This window comes from Diabrotica virgifera, chromosome 9, assembly GCF_917563875.1.
Source record: "Diabrotica virgifera virgifera chromosome 9, PGI_DIABVI_V3a".
NCBI lineage: Eukaryota > Metazoa > Arthropoda > Insecta > Coleoptera > Chrysomelidae > Diabrotica > Diabrotica virgifera.
Genome location: NC_065451.1, coordinates 192,170,248 through 192,186,874, shown reverse-complemented (window position 1 = coordinate 192,186,874; position 16,627 = coordinate 192,170,248). Strand labels below are relative to the sequence as shown.

Here is a 16,627-nt window from a genome sequence, read left to right as displayed (position 1 = left end):
AGTCGGTCAAAAGGAGGACATATCTTTTGATACTAGCTTCCTCAACTTCGCACTCAGCTGTTTATTACATCTGCACACAACTTTCGTATTGCTCATTATTATTATACCAGTTTTTAATGGAACCAGTCGGAACCCAGTATAATCCGTTAGGAATTGCGTGTAAACAACCTGAGGAATTAATTCTATTTATAAAATGGTGAAGCTGTTTTTGATAAGTTTATTGAATACCTATAAAAATTCGTTAAAAGAAATATTTAACAGTACCTGTTAAGTATTTCTAATCCTTCCAGTATTTCCGGTTTTTGCGGCTTTTTGCTTTTTTACAGATCGCAATATAGTTAGATATTTATTTTATTTTGTCGTGGTACCATTGCTTTAAACAAATATTAGACTTATTCTTTTTCAGACAGATACTCGAGAACACTGAAGAATTTAATAATGAACTGCACTGAATATTTTTATTGACCTAATAGCCAATGATAGCGATAGCGTGTTAGCGTAAAGAAGCTTATTATGATAACGTACCCCTAAATAAGTTTTGGCCTGCCATGAAACAGTAAAATATCTCACTAACTTTAACACTAAATGCTGTTAACCCATTTTCGGACACGACTGCATATGCAGACACTTACATAGGGAAATGACTGCATATGAAGACAGAAGACGTGTCCACGAATGTGTTAAAGGATTCTATGAAGGTACATTAGCTGTAGTCCGTCCGCTATAACTTTTCCCATGCGGTACGATTCATTTTCAATCAAATTAAGTCAAAACATAAATTGAAACGAACGTCCATGTGTAATACATTTTGTATACTGTATACTATATACTACACACATCGGCGTACGTTTCACTTTCTGTTTTGACTTAATTTGATTGAAAATGAATCGTACCGCATGGGAAAAGCTATAGCGGACGGACTAGATTATGTAACAACACGATACGGCTGCTCAGCAATGTTTTGAGTTAGTAAAGGATACCTGTAGGTAGGTGTAGGCATCACAGTCTTGGTTACTTTTGGCTTTGTAGGCATCACAGTCTTGGTTACTTTTGGCATTGTTAAATAGACTTCAGACTTCCGATCTTAGTTTCTTTAAGCCGGTATTATAGCAGACTATATTACTTCCCGTATTCTTCCTTGGTTTTCTGGGCAGTTTTCCTAATAAGCCGCCATAATAGCTTCGTTCGCCATTTTTGCTACCGTAGAGTTGAAGATCCGGGTTCTATTACACATAAACTGCAAACTCATCTACATCAACTGAACGATTGGCTGAAGAATTTGCGCAGAAATGAAGCAAAGTATGTTAAGGCTAACAAATATGAAACACAAGATTATGAAACTGAAAAATAAAGAGAAATGGAAAAGACTTGTAGAGGAAATTTCGAAAGAATAAAACAGAAGAGGATGCGCTGATCCAGCCAATCAGCCACCCTTCACTTTTGGCTAAGAAACTCAAGAGCGCCCATTACTTCATAAGCAAGAAAGGCAGTACAGAAACAAAAAATTGTAAATAGAGTTAGAATATTCATTGTGGAATAAAAATATGTAAATACACTTCTCCAAGAAATCAACGCACCACCTTAAAAATTGGTAATTTTTAATGTCTCGAATTTCCTAAACCTGTTGTCCGATTTAAGCGATTTTTTACCACGTTATAGCCTTATTCATTGACAATATCGCTGTAATAATACTGTTGCTAGACAGTCAAACTGTCATTGTATACCGGGTGTACGAATCAAACTGTGCTTTTTTCTTAAAGTTCGCATCACCCTGTGGAATATTCTAGCATTTATAAAATACTGAAATTAAAACCCAACGATGCTGTCAACATTTTGTTTTTTGATTCATTCGTTTATGTTGGATAATAAATAAGTGGACATCTTGGCTATTAGTGCACCCTGTGTAAGGCATAGCTGAATCTTATGTTTGTGCGTAACAGTGTTGCCATACCATTTCTTTCATAATTCCAATCAATGTTAAATGTACCTACAAGAATAATAAAATAAGAACGTTTACTTCTCCGTCATTATACTAGGTAGAATGACAAATGAGGTACAGGGCCGGATTTACATGTTGAACCCGACTAGGCATTAATATTTCTGGCGCCCCACGCTTTGATCTCCCGCTCCCCCGTGCAGTTTGTGGCTGGTGTACTAAGAGCCATCCTTAATGCTATTTCAACATTTGGGTAGACATCAGTTACATCTTCCGCAATAGTTTATTCAGTTCAAGGAGGCTTAAATCAGTTTTTTATGTCACTTGGCTCCAAATCCAACAAAAAAGATTTAAGATGTAAACATTCTTGAACCACTGACTCTTCAAAATCATTCACGTACACTGTCTACAGTTCTGTAGCCTTCTCGGTAATTGTGGACGATGTCAGCTGCTTCAGTTCTTCAAAAAAAGGGCTTCTCGAATCCCTAGCTCAGTGCTGAGAGAATCTACCATAACAAAAAAAAATGTTTATGCGAAAATTCTCGGATCCTTTTAAAACTTCAGATTCAGTGTTGCTACGTTCATCATGCGGTAAGATTCTTTTCTTTTTTCTTTGTTGTTCTTATTTGTACTAAGTCAAACCAGACTTTTCTTTTGCCAAGGTTTCTAATCGTCAAAAATCATATCTAAGCTCTACCAAAAAACCAGCCAACGACTGGTAATATCCTTTTACTTTACTTAAAGTTGTAGTTTCATACTGAAGCTTAGTACTGACTTTTTGGAATCGTTCTAAAACGGTACTCCAAAATATGGACAAAATGCTGTCTCTAGTAATTGAAGATTTAATCTTAGAGCAGCATCACTTCACCAGGAAGGTTTTTCGTTCCTGTCATTCTCTATTAGCTTCAAAGTTTCTGTAATTGCCGGTCAATTTTCTTTCAGAGCTCGATAAACATCGTTTCTCGCTGAACAACGTGTTTTAGATAGGCTTTGAAGTACCACAGAGCATTTGTGGTTCAAATAAAGCTCTCATTGATGTGTTGAACTTGTGAAAGAATTGTACAGTTCTTGAAGTGGATCAAAAAAAAAAAAGAAACAGCAACCACACATAAACTAACGGCCACAGATCCTACCAGATTTAAGGAATGAGCGGCACATGGGACATACTCAGCCTGAGGACATAGCTTTTTTTATTTTGGCTTAAACACCTGAGTATGCCATATTACTGGCATTGTCATATGACTCTGAATTAGTAAATAATATATTCTTACGGTTATGTTTAAAAATTGTATGCTAAATCATTGCTTTTATATTTTTTAAACTATTAATGTGTGGTAAACTGTGCTAGCGTGTACTCGGAGCTAGGCAATGCGAACAAACTCCGCCCGTTCCGCGCCCTAACAAATTTAGCGCTCTAGGCCAGTGTCTTGTCGGCCTAGTGGTAAATCCCGCCCTGATGAGGTATCAAATGAAAGCTTATAATCCAAGGATAGTACTAAAGGTGGGAAATTAGACCTAGATATCGACATTAGGTACTTTAACAACTAGCCTTGTTTTTCATCAATACATAGTGTTTTTAAATAAGTATGGCAAATTTTAAGGGGTAATTCTGTATGAAAAAAATAATGACAGTTTGCTTTTTAAACGCATGTCCGCAAATGCTTCGTTTCCGAGATAGGGGCTGTTGAAATTTTTCTTCCAAAGTGACGATTTATTTATTGCTCTAAAACCGGTTAAGATATCGTCCCCTTACTAACAAAGAAACGTATCTCGAATTTCACTGTTTTTGAGATAAATCCATGTTTGATTAAAAAATAACTAGTTCTATTTAATAACAAAGCCACGTATCTCAATCTTTCTTATTTAAGAATCTAAACCTTGGCGTATCTCTGTAATACGAAAAATATTTAGAAACAGATGCACCTATGTGCAAATACGTTTATGTATTTCTGCTATGAATCTGCTATGCTTAGAAATAAACAAACGTAACTGTTGTACACATTTATTAATGGCATCAGCTGGCAACACTGGTCGATGTTCGTTTGTAAACTTATGACAACAGGCACTTGTTTCAACGTGGTTTTTAGTTTAATTTCTGTATTTGAAGTAATTAATTATTAGCGAGATGTCGAGAAATCCTAGAATAGCTAAGATTAAGGCTTTATTAGCAAAAGCAGCATCCGAGGAATCAAATAAATACGTTACTACTGGTAAGTTGAAATATTGTTAATAATATTTATATTGGGGGTATAAAATCATATTACAAGTGACAATTATTCCAATATTACCTACATATTTTTTATTTCAATACCTACCTACATTCCTACATATTATATAAAAGTAGGCTTTTATAAAATTTTAATTTAGATAATCATTAATTTAAGCAATTTTAGGTTGTGTCTAACGTGTTTCTTGTAGTAAGATTCTGGCGTGACAGAATGCGGTGTTGCCGGTTTTAAAAATTTTATATGTTTCTGGAGACATATTTTTCTTTTCAGAATATTCGACTGGAGACTTTTCAAATGATGATTCGTCGGATTCTTATATCGCTTCTGGTGATTCTGATGATAGCACCGATTCTGGGAGTTCTAAAAGACGTGTTTACATTTCATTAAAACCTAAAAAAATACGCCAATCCATTATAAAAAAACATTCTGTGAGTAGTGCTAGTAGAGAAGAAGTTCCTTCAACGTCAGTACTTCAGCCAATGATTGAATGCCCTAGTCAATCGAATGATATACTTACAGACGAAGTACATTCTGCGAGTAGTTCTAGTAGAGAAGAAGTTCCTTCAACGTCAGTATTCCAGCCAATAATTGAATGCCCTGGTCAATCGAATGATACACTTACAGACGAAGTTCCTACTGTGTCAGTCGAACAAGACTTGTTTCAACATCCTAATCCATCAGTAGAAGAAGTCTCTAAGAAATCTCGAAACAAACGACCTGTTCCTTCTCAATGGAAACAAAATATTAGAAAGTGTTTACGACAATCTGGAAAAGCCTATATTTCAATGAAGGGTGCAGAAGTAAATTCCCGTGTCGTAAAACAAAAAGATTGTACAAAGTGCCCCAGAAAATGCAGTCAAGTTTTTTCTGAAGATCACAGACTAGAAATCCATAATGCTTATTGGGCCTTAGGAAATTCGGAAAAACAAAGGCAATATATATCAACGTTGGTTGATGTGACGACCAAAAAAGTCAAAACTACTGGCGAAAATTCAAGACGGAACAACATGCGGCAGTTTTTCCTGTTTAATTCTGGTCAAAAAGTGCAAGTATGTCAAGGTTTCTTTCTTGCAACATTAGATATCTCTGAAGGATTCGTGCGAAATATTTTAAATAATAGAAATGATGCTCACATTGTCGTACCCAGCAGACGAGGAAAGCACCAACCCGGTATCACTAGGCCGACTGAAGCCAAAGAAATAATAGAAAATCACATACTATCATTTCCTAGCGTGCCATCCCATTACTGTCGAAAAAAAACAAATTATAAATATTTAGCAGAAGATCTTTCTCTTTCAACAATGTACAATTTGTACGTTGATCTTTGTAATGAGCAAAATTCTATACCAGAAAAAATATGGCACTACAGGAAAATTTTTAATAATTTAAATATTAAATTTCACAAACCACGCAAAGATATGTGTGATTCTTGCGTCAAATACAAAAATTGTGCTGTAGAACAAAAGCCTACGTTATTCCCATTACACATGGAACATATCCGCCGTAAGATTGCAGCACGCAATTTTCATGACGATAATAAGTTGCTAGCAGATAGCAATGTTAACAACTTTATACAAATAGATTTAGAGGCTGTGAGATATTGTCCAAAAGTATCATCAAAAGCAATATTTTATAAACGTCGACTTGCTGTGTATAATGCCACAATCTACGAGGTGAAGTCAAGATGTGCATCAAATTATATGTGGCACGAGGGTATTGCTGCAAGAGGCTCTAATGAAATATCCTCATGTTTGTATAAGTATTTATCAGACCATGCTAATGGTAAAAAATTCGTCATCATGAGTGATACTTGCGGTGGTCAAAACCGGAATGTTTTTTTAGCAGCGACTCTTCTTTATGCCGTACAGGTTTTGGATATTCCTGAAATTGAACATGGTTATTTTGAACCAGGTCATTCAATGATGGAATGCGATTCGGTCCACGCTCATATTGAGCAATCGACCAGAAACTTGAATATATATCATGGCATCAAAACAATCCAAATACAAGGTAATAGAGATGGATCAAGCTATGTTTTTTGATGCTGCAGCTTTAAAAAAAGAAATTATTAAAAACAAACAATTTGACACTGATGGTAACAAGGTTAACTGGCTGAAAATAACCGTACTAAAATATATTAAAAATGATCCAAATCATATTTATTTTAAATACAACAAGACGTGCCCCGAATTCAAAAGAATAAAAATTGTACGACGAATGACAAGGGGAATTACCAATTTTAGTAATATAAAACTTCAACGGGTATATACCCATCCTATGAAAGTGGCTACTGAAAAATTGGAAGACTTAGGGCCGGTACTTTATGTCTCCGTTAACAGCCGGTTAGTTAACCGGGGTTTAATCGGGACAGAAATATATGCATAAAATAGACATACACGCAATTATACTTATTATTATGTTCATAAATAATTATAATAATAATTACAATTGCTTTTATTACAACGCAAGAGGCCCTATGAGGTACTTTTCTGTCCCGATTAAACCCCGGTTAGCTAACCGAGGTTTAACCGGGACATAAAGTACCGGCCCTTAAAGTACCTTTGCGATCAAGGCGTAATACCACCTCAGTATCACAGTTTCTATGAAGAGCTGAATAGTGGGATACACACGGTGACGCTGGATTCAGACACCTCAGACAACGAATAAACGTTTGTTAACATTATTATAATTCGCATAATTAATTTTTAATTTTAGTATATAAGTATTTAGATGTATTTTTTTAGTTTATGTATTTTTATAAATAAATAACACTAGTCTATTGCCTAACGTAACTTAGTATCGGGAAAAAAATAAGTAATACATTAATAACACATAAACGTATCTCAACATTAACACAAAAAACATTTTTTTTGTCATATACAAAAATATTCAAGACTCCATTTGTTTACAGTTTTATGACCATGAATAATGTATAAAAAATTATGTAGAATAATAATTTATGAATTTTTGAAATTAACAGTAATATCTCTCGTAAAACGAAAGTAATGGGTGTTTATCAGTGTTTTCCCAAAATCAATAAAATCGAGATACGTTTGTTTGTTAGTAAGGGGACGATATGCAAATGAAATTTGGTGGGTGTTAAGAGGTAGTTATTGTGCATTTTTTGACATACAGCATAACATAATGTTAAGAAAACATGAGGCTAATATGTTGGGTTTTACTTTCAGTATTTATAAATGCTAGAATATTCCACAGGGTGTTCCGAACTTTGAGAAAAAATCAGTGTGATTGGTACACCCGGTATACAATGACAATTTACCTGTCTACAACTTGTAGCAACAATATTACTACAGCTATATTGTTAAAGAATAAGGCTATAACATATTAAAAAAATCACTTAAATCGGACAACAATACGGAACCGGTAACTGAATAATATAAAATATTTTTCAATAATTTGTAGTTTACACTGTTGGTGAATAAAGCATAAATATATAATATAATAAGTGTTTTTCAATTAAATGCGGTTAATTATCTTATTTACTTTATTTACAGGGTGCAGAATTAGTGCGAGAAAGTCCAATTACTCATTTGTTTCAAGAGATACGAAAAAAATGTTACGGTAAAAGTTGATACATTAGATAGGAATAGTATGAAGTACTTTAAAGTCGTACTTTAAACGAATAGTCGTACCTACTTTAAAATATTTTCAAATATGGAGGGTCGGTCTCCCATATTGGCAGGGTGGAACAAACTTATCGTTTTTTTATGAAATAACCCTGTATATTTTTTAACTTTTCTCAATGTTCTCCTTTTTTAATGTAAGTTTTACAATGTTACACGCTTAGGAAATTCGAGACATCAAAAATTACTCATTTTTAAGGTGGTGCGGTAATTTCTTGGATAAGTGTAGTTAGTATGCACTTCTTCTACTAGAACACTTAGTACATATAAATATCAAAATACACGTTCTGTTTGTGGGCTGTTAAATAACCGATATTTAGCCGTTAGAGCGAAGTATCAACAGAGGGATGTGTGAGTAGGGTATTGACAGGCTAGAGCGGTTATGTTAACCATTACTACAATTTTTAAACGTCTCTTAAGCTGGCAGAGCAAGGTCAGCAGAATCGAAAAATTTTTTGTGCAAAATTTAAGGCTAATTAAAGGCTAATTAAATGCCCTAATTAAAAATTTAGGGCTCAATTAGTTTGCCGTAAAATGAATGTTCTGCTAGCTTAAGTTTAAGTCAGCAGAACAATGCGAAAAACAGTGCTAAAACTATTTAATTCGCAATTCTATTGAGCCCTGAATTAAAGGCTATTTAAAGGCTCTAAGAAAAACCAAAAATGAAATTGATTGAATAAACGATTTTCCGAAAAATTAACCATATCTATAATCAGAAGTTCGAACCAGCAGAGCAATGCAGAAAAAGTAATAAAAACTATTTTAATCGAATTTAATCCAACGTCATATTTAAAGGCTATTTAAAGGCTCTAAGAAAAACCGAAAATGAAATTGATTGGAAAAACGATTTTCCGAAAAATTTCCCATTTCTATAATCAGAAGCTCGAACGAGCAGAGCAATACAGAAAAAGTTATAAAAACTATTTAAATCGAAATTTATCCAACGTCATATTTAAAGGCTTTTTAAAGGCTCTAAGAAAAACCGAAAATAAAATTGATTGGAAAAACGATTTTCCGAAAAATTTACCATATCTATAATCAGAAGCTCGAACGAGCAGAGCAATGCAGAAAAGGAAATAAAAACTATTTTAAACGAAATTTATCCGTCATATTTAAAGGCTCTTTAAAGGCTCTAAGATAAACCGAAAATGAAATTGATTGGAAAAACGATTTTCCGAAAACTTAACCATTTCTATAATCAGAAGCTCGAACGAGCAGAGCAATGCAGAAAAAGAAATAAAAACTATTTCAATCGAAATTTATTCAACGTCATATTTAAAGGCTCTTTAAAGGCTCTAAGAAAAACCAAAAATGAAATTGATTGGAAAAACGATTTTCCGAAAAATTTACCATATATATGATCAGAAGTTCGAACCAGCAGAGCAATGCAGAAAAAGTAATAAAAACTATTTGAATCGAATTCAATCCAACGTCATATTTAAAGGCTATTTAAAGGCTCTAAGAATAACCGAAAATGAAATTGATTGGAAAAACGATTTTCCGAAAAATTTACCATTTCTATAATCAGAAGCTCGAACGAGCAGAGCAATACAGAAAAAGTTATAAAAACTATTTAAATCGAAATTTATTCAACGTCATATTTAAAGGCTATTTAAAGGCTCTAAGGAAAACCGAAAATGAAATTGATTGGAAGAACGATTTTCCGAAAAATTTACCATATCTATAATCAGAAGTTTGAACCAGCAAAGCAATGCAGAAAAAGTAATAAAAACTATTTTAATCGACATATTTAAAGACTATTTAAAGGCTCTAAGAAAAACCGAAAATGAAATTGATTGGAAAAACGATTGTCCGAAAACTTAACCATTTCTATAATCCGAAGCTCGAACGAGCAGAGCAATGCAGAAAAAGTAATAAAAACTATTTTAAACGAAATTAATCCAACGTCATATTTAAAGGCTCTTTAAAGGCTCTAAGGAAAACCGAAAATGAAATTGATTGGAAAAACGATTTTCCGAAAAATTTACCATTTCTATAATCAGAAGCTCGAACGAGCAGAGCAATACAGAAAAAGTTATAAAAACTATTTAAATCGAAATTTATTCAACGTCATATTTAAAGGTTATTCCAAGGCTCTAAGAAAAACCTATAATGAAATTGATTGGAAAAATGATTTTCCGAAAACTTAACCATTTCTATAATCAGAAGCTCGAACGAGCAGAGCAATGCAGAAAAAGTAATAAAAACTATTTTAAACGAAATTTATCCAACGTGATATTTAAAAGCTCTTTAAAGGCTCTAAGGAAAACCGAAAATGAAATTGATTGGAAAAACGATTATCCGAAAAATTTAACATTTCTATTATCAGAAGCTCGAACGAGCAGAGCAATACAGAAAAAGTTATAAAAACTATTTAAATCGAAATTCATTCAACGTCATATTTAAAGGTTATTCCAAGGCTCTAAGAAAAACCTATAATGAAATTGATTGGAAAAACGATTTTCCGAAAACTTAACCATTTCTATAATCAGAAGCTCGAACCAGCAGAGCAATGCAGAAAAAGTAATAAAAACTATTTTAAACGAAATTTATCCAACGTCATATTTAAAGGCTCTTTAAAGGCTCTAAGTAAAACCGAAAATGAAATTGATTTGAAAAACGATTTTCCAAAAAATTTACCATTTCTATAATCAGAAGCTCGAACGAGCAGAGCAATGCAGAAAAAGTAATAAAAACTATTTTAATCGAAATTTATTCAACGTCATATTTAAAGGCTCTTCAAAGGCTTTAAGAAAAAACAAAAAATCAAATTGATTGGAAAAATGTTTTCTGAAAAATTAACCATCTCTATAATTAGAAGCTCGAACCAGCAAAGCAATGCAGAAAAAGTAATAAAAACTATTTCGATTGAAATTTATTTAACGTCATCTTTAAAAGCTATAAGAAAAAACAAAAACGCATTTTATTTAAAAAACTATCTTCGTGGAATTTAACGATTTCTATAATTTGAGGCTCGCGCTAGCAGAACAAGGGATAAAAAGTAACAAAAACAATTTTGATCTAAATTCATTTAACGTAATCTCTGAAAGCTCTCTGAAGGCTATAAGAAAAACTAAAAATGAAATTGATTTGAAAAATTGAAAATTTCTAGAATTAAACCTTTCATTTGTACAGTATAGCAAAAAATGTAACAAAAACTATTTCGATCAAAACGTATTGAACTTCATCTTTAACGGCTTTTTAAGGGTTTGAAAAAAAAAAAACATGAAACGAAATCGATTGAAACAACGATTTTTCGAAAAATTCAAGGTTAAAATCTTTGGAGGTTCGATGTAGCAGAGCTACATCTCTTTTTCGGAAAATCGTTTTTCCAATCAATTTCATTTTCGGTTATTCTTAGAGCCTTTAAATAGCCTTTAAATATGACGTTGGATTGAATTCGATTCAAATAGTTTTTATTACTTTTTCTGCATTGCTCTGCTGGTTCGAACTTCTGATCATAGATATGGTAAATTTTTCGGAAAATCGTTTTTCCAATCAATTTCATTTTTGGTTTTTCTTAGAGCCTTTAAAGAGCCTTTAAATATGACGTTGGATAAATTTCGATTGAAATAGTTTTTATTTCTTTTTCTGCATTGCTCTGCTCGTTCGAGCTTCTGATTATAGAAATGGTTAAGTTTTCGGAAAATCGTTTTTCCAATCAATTTCATTTTCGGTTTATCTTAGAGCCTTTAAAGAGCCTTTAAATATGACGTTGGATAAATTTCGTTTAAAATAGTTTTTATTTCCTTTTCTGCATTGCTCTGCTCGTTCGAGCTTCTGATTATAGATATGGTAAATTTTTCGGAAAATCGTTTTTCCAATCAATTTTATTTTCGGTTTTTCTTAGAGCCTTTAAAAAGCCTTTAAATATGACGTTGGATAAATTTCGATTTAAATAGTTTTTATAACTTTTTCTGTATTGCTCTGCTCGTTCGAGCTTCTGATTATAGAAATGGGAAATTTTTCGGAAAATCGTTTTTCCAATCAATTTCATTTTCGGTTTTTCTTAGATCCTTTAAATAGCCTTTAAATATGACGTTGGATTAAATTCGATTAAAATAGTTTTTATTACTTTTTCTGCATTGCTCTGCTGGTTCGAACTTCTGATTATAGATATGGTTAATTTTTCGGAAAATCGTTTATTCAATCAATTTCATTTTTGGTTTTTCTTAGAGCCTTTAAATAGCCTTTAATTCAGGGCTCAATAGAATTGCGAATTAAATAGTTTTAGCACTGTTTTTCGCATTGTTCTGCTGACTTAAACTTAAGCTAGCAGAACATTCATTTTACGGCAAACTAATTGAGCCCTAAATTTTTAATTAGGGCATTTAATTAGCCTTTAATTAGCCTTAAATTTTGCACAAAAAATTTTTCGATTCTGCTGACCTTGCTCTGCCAGCTTAAGAGACGTAATTTTTAACGTTCTGTGTGCATACACGGTGTAATTATAATTATTGTAGTAAATAAAGTAAATTCGTTATAGATGCAATAATGTCGTTTATGACCCGGAAGATACGTTATTGACGTTAATTTAGCGCGAATATATTGTTTATATTTTATTTTTACTGTCTTTTTTATCAAACGGGAAGTAGGTATAATCCTTGAAACTTGAAATTAGTTTTTTTAAGTGTTATTTGTTTGTACTATGCAAATGACTTAATATTACATGCATATAATACCATTAGATATAATAATATTAGAAGACTCCAAGAAAAACTACTTTGATGATGGCATTTGTTGTGCTGATGATCTAACGGTCTTAGTAAGAACCGCGAAAAAATTAAGAAGAGTGTTAAAGGAAATTACACAGGCCAACGAAAAAAATTTTATAAAACTTCTTACAAATTTATTTGAATCATAATATGTATTTTTTGGCGCTAAAAAAGAATCTGAAATTTGATTTTACGTATCACCCATAGTTTTTCCATAATATGACACTGGTTTATTATACATTATAATAATTTGAAAAAGACAAAATACCGAAATACATTAAAATGATAAATTATTAGAATAAAACCTTTTATCTAATTCTTATTTTGTAATAGTATAGGTATATGCAATCATTTCAGGACCCAATGCTTTTGTATTTTCTTTCTCTTTTTTATGAAAAACTTCTGAGGTAGCTTTTTCTCCTATTCGAGGCACCTTGTTGTCTCCGATGAAGTGACCAACAGTATCACCCATCACATTGGTGTTCCAACATCCCTGGTATTGTTTCTCCATCACCTTGATATCCTAGTGGAATCTTTCGCCTTGTTCTTCACTGACATCACCCAGATTTTCAGGGAAAAATTCAAAATGGTTATGCAAAAGGTGGATTTTGAGGCTCATTTGACATTCCAAATCTTAAATCTTATCTAATATTTTAAAAAACTTATCTAATAAATTAACTAATATAAGATCGTAGTTAGGGTCTTTCACATTAGGGGCCGCCCATTAATCACGTGAGGTTTTTTTAGCATCTTTTAACCCTCCCTCTCCCTTGGTGATACATTTTGAGGTTTAAAACCCCGTATATCACGTGGATTGAGACATTTCGTGATTTTTTATAGACCCCTCCCCCCTTTCAAGCCGCACGTGATTAATGGACGGCCCCTTACCTAAAAATTTTTTTCAATACCTTACCGTCTAATCTAATCTACAAATATCTAAAGTGTTCCACCCTTTCCAGGATTTAGTTATCTAATTTTAGTACGTAGTCTTCGATATTAATTTTTCTGACCACCATCCATTACTGGATACTGTGGAAATATGAAAAAGGAAGATATTGAGGCGCGTATTTGGAAGAATAGAGAAAGATGAATAAAGAAATGGAAATCTTAAATACCATCAAAACAAGAAAATTGGAATATCTCGGACATATTACACGTGGAGAGAGATATAACTTGCTCCAATTTAATATGCAGGGAAATATTCAAGGAAAGAGAAGCATTAGGGTTACCATACGTCCGGATTTCGTCAGGACAGTCCGAATCTCAAAGACATGTCCGGATTGGCGTCCGGATATGAGAAATGTCCGGATTTTTTCTTTACTAAAAAAAATATTAAAAAAACCATATTTAACAAATTACTCGAAAATCTCAAAGATGCAAATTTTATTACCTTTACAATAATTGATAGTTCAAACAGAAACGAAATCAAACTGACTCCGGTATATGTGTTCGTTATTTTAAGCAAAATGATAAGGTGTCAACGTGAAACTTTAATTTTTTGACGAACTTCCGGGTGAAGCATCTGATCTTTTAATAGAACATGTTTTAAAATGTATTCTATTGATTCAAAAGTAGTTTGTCTTTGTGCTGATAATACCAATACTAACTTTGGGGGTGTCAAAAGGCAAGGGCAAGGATATGTTTTTTTCCTTGGACTACCCCTATCCGGATTTAGCCTTAATAAATTATGGTAACCCTAAGCATAGGGAGACGCAGAATATCGTGGCTGCGCAACCTGAGAGAATAGTACGGATGTACATCAAATGAACTATTCAGAGCAGCCGTCTCTAAAATCCGAATAGCTATGACGATTGCCGACCTCCGTCGCGGAGATGGCAATTAAAGGAGAAGAAGATTCGAAAGAAGGAAGACAGGTAGGAGATAAGAAACAATAACAAATTATTAATGACTTTAACCTACCATCACCAGTTACCTGCATAGGATATGTAGAAAGACTGGTAGCGAACAGAATGCCTAAACTAGTTATGACCAGCAAACTAATCGGTCGCAGAAGAACAGGTAGATCCAGAACGATATGGATGATGGATTAATAAAATGCAGGTAGACCTCAAACACATATAGGTGAGGGACTGGACAAGAAAAGCACAAGACTCAAGTTAATGGTGGAATTTTGTTTCAAGTCCTCCAGAGCAAACTAGAATTTTGTATATATTTTTGTTTGAGTTTTGTTTAAATAAATGTAATTAGTTAATCTTATAATTGTATTTTATAAAAATGCCCTATTAATAAATAAATAAACTAATTTATTACATTGAAAATTAGAGAAATTCTAGTGTAGGTTTTTTTATTAATTGTACCAATTGTTTGTTTTACTAATGTACAACTTGAATATTTTGAGAAAAATGCAAAAATGTTTGTTTCTAAACAAATAGTTATAAATTTTATAATTTTTGAGTTATTTATCGTATAAACATAACAATTAAATATACATTTGGAACATACCTTCAATTTGATTCAAACCTCGCCTAGAAAATAGGCAAATTAATCCAAATCGTTAGCTAAATCACATAATGACCCGGCACCCACAAAAAATACCGAAATCGACGCACCTTCTTTCACGTTATAGTTTGAGCGGTACCGTGGTGGTACTGCCGCTCTTGAATGCTGGAAAAGTTGTCTTGGTGGAATCGTACCGGCGTTGCCAAGCTTACGCAATGCACCGCGAGGTGGTCGAAGGTAAGGAAGGGATGTAGGTAAAGGTAACATATTTCAGAATAGGAGCATGCACGAGGATAGTATGTCAGCCACCACATTCTTTTAGTCGGGGTCTAACGCTAACGGCCCTTTTGTATTGTTTTATGTGTGACTTAGACACAGGTGATCACATGGGCGCAGGCAGCCTGGTGCAATGGGGTGCAGTTGCACCCTTCTGTCCGGAAACTCCGGAAAGAGAGTACACACACACACACACAAATGTGTGTATGACTGTATGTGTGTATGTATGTATATATGTGTGTAGGTATTTATGTGTCTTTTTATATGTATTTATGTTTATGACCATTTCGATAGAGTGCACTACAGTCCAAAGAGCTTGACTGATTTTAGATGTGTGGTTAGTAGACTAAGAGTGGTATAAGAAAAATTTGCTTATCATTTTAGATAGAGTCCATAACTTAAATAGTAGAATCTAAAAGAAAATGTGTGAGCACTATGTCGTCACTTTTTAGTGGCACATGGGTCGACTGCGGAAAATCAAACTTTTTACTTATGGACCGAATAAATAAATTGAAGGGTACCTACCCCCGTTACCCGTTAAGATAGGCATAACGCCCTCACTCCCAGAATTCAATTTTGTTACATTCTATTGTGATTAAAAATACGACACCACCACCTCCCTGCCCCCTAATTTTTTGGTAGGATTTAGGTGGGATGATCAATTTTAAAATTTCAAAAAATTCAAGCGGGTCAATAAAAAACATGTTTATTTTTTTAATATGACTCAAAATGTATTTTTTGAAAAGGGCGTATAACGTTTTTTTTTTGTCATGGCTGCAGGTCTAATTTTTTTTATTTGGTGTATTTTATCAAACATTATATTTATAAGTCAAATGAGTCAGGAACTTCTTCTTCTTCTTCTCGTTGCCCTTATGCCCTATAAGAGCGTCGGACAGGAACTAAAACTCAAATTATTTACCCTGTGAGCATTTTAAGATGAAAAAATTAAGCACAACAGAGTGGTGCAATACTCTGAATTTTAGTTCCTGATTCATTTGACTTACGATTTGATGGTGCTAGTTGCATCTTCGGTAATTTTAATAATTACACCAAAAAGATGAAAAAATTGGATTCCGGTTCAGTGCCTCTACACAGGTGCTCTAATGAGGATAAGATAAATCCAAAATACGTATAAGCATATATTGGAAGCTCTGTACTGTAATCAAATCTGAATCATCTTTACTTTTAGACTATATTTGTAATTTTTTCAGGGTTTTATGTAAGGTTCATCACCTTTAAAGATTCGAAAAACTGTTATTTTGGGGGATTTTTTGTGGTTTAAGCGTGTTTTTCCCGCTTTTGAATGTTCTACACTATTCTACAGCTAAAGGACCAAGTTACTTAAATTTATATACTGTTAAGCTCTGT

The 16,627-nt window shown here is 33.2% G+C and overlaps 1 protein-coding gene across 6 annotated transcripts in view; it reads right to left on the bottom strand.

Moving 5' to 3' along the window:
• Positions 1-15,140, bottom strand: part of LOC114338523 (titin) — a 751,244-nt gene extending 736,104 nt beyond the window's left edge. For all 6 annotated transcript variants that reach the window (XM_050662823.1, XM_050662825.1, XM_050662826.1 and 3 more), the window contains exon 1: positions 14,987-15,140. The gene's annotated coding sequence lies outside the window, so the exon portion shown is untranslated. The remainder of the gene's footprint in view (positions 1-14,986) is intronic.
• Between the last annotated feature and the right edge of the window lie 1,487 nt (positions 15,141-16,627).